We start from the raw sequence: 1,276 nt of genomic DNA, 5'->3' as shown, positions 1-1,276 counted from the left end.
AACCCTGTCAGTGTAACAATTGCTCTGTTCTTCTGATCTGACTCACATTTTCCATCTTTAAGTCTCTTCTGAGGCCTCCCTTTCACAGCCCAAAGCTTACCCCTACCTTGACCTCATTGCTTCCATCCATTTTTTAAATTGAAGTTTAAATAACATTCAATATCTTACTAGTTTCAGGTGCATACAATATTGACTTGACAATTCTATACATTACTCCAATGTTATTACACTACTGACTATATTTCCAATGTTGTACTTCATCCCTGTGACTTATTTACAACTCAAAGTTTATACTTCTTAATCCCCTTTAACTATTTTGCTTACTCCCCTACCCATCTCCCTTTGTCCACCACCGTTTTGTTCTCTGTATGTTAAATTGTTTTATTTTTTTACATTCAAACAATCATTATCTTTAACATATTTATGCATATGTCTCCTCAGACAAGGGAAACAAAAGGAAAAATAAACTACTGGCACTACACCAACATAAAAAGCTTTTGCATAGTAAAGGAAACCATCAGCAAAACAGAAAAGCAACCTAGTGAACTGGAGAAGATATTTGCAAATGTTTTATCCAATGGAGGGATGTATAAAGAACTTATACAACTCAACACCAAAATCCCCAAATAATCCAATTAAAACATGAAAAAAGGACTGAAAAAGACCTTTTTCCAAAGACGTATAGATGGCTAACTAACAGATGAAAAGATGCTCAATAACACTATTCATCAGGGAAATGCAAGTCAAAATCTCAATGAAGGGGCACCTGGGTGGCTCAGTGGGTTAAAGCCTTTGCCTTCAGTTCAGGTCATGATCTCAGGTCCTGGGATCGAGCCCTGCATCAAGCTCTCTGCTCAGCAGGGATCCTGCTTCCTCCTTTCTCTCTCTGCCTGCGTCTCTGCCTACTTGTGATCTCTGTCAAATAAATAAATAAAATCTTAAAAAAAAAATCACAATGAAATATCATCTCACATCAGTCAGAAAGACCAGTATCAAAATGATAAGGATGTGGAGGTAAGGGAACACTTGTGCACTGTTGGTGGTATTATAAATTGTGTAACCACTGTGAAAAACAGTATGGAGGTCCCACAAAAAATTTAAAAAGAGAACTTCTATAGAATCCAGTAATTCCACCACTGGGACTTTACCCAAAGAAAAGGAAAATACTAATTTAAAAATATAGATTTATCCCTATGTTTATTGTAGCATTATTTACTTAGCCAAGATATGGAAGCAACCGAAGTGTTCATATCTAATAAGATATTGAATGTTATTT

This window comes from Enhydra lutris, unplaced genomic scaffold, assembly GCF_002288905.1.
Source record: "Enhydra lutris kenyoni isolate GAN:26980312 unplaced genomic scaffold, ASM228890v2 scaffoldscaffold40, whole genome shotgun sequence".
Lineage (NCBI taxonomy): Eukaryota > Metazoa > Chordata > Mammalia > Carnivora > Mustelidae > Enhydra > Enhydra lutris.
The sequence above is the reverse complement of the archived record's forward strand: the minus strand, read 5'-3'. Positions refer to the sequence as shown.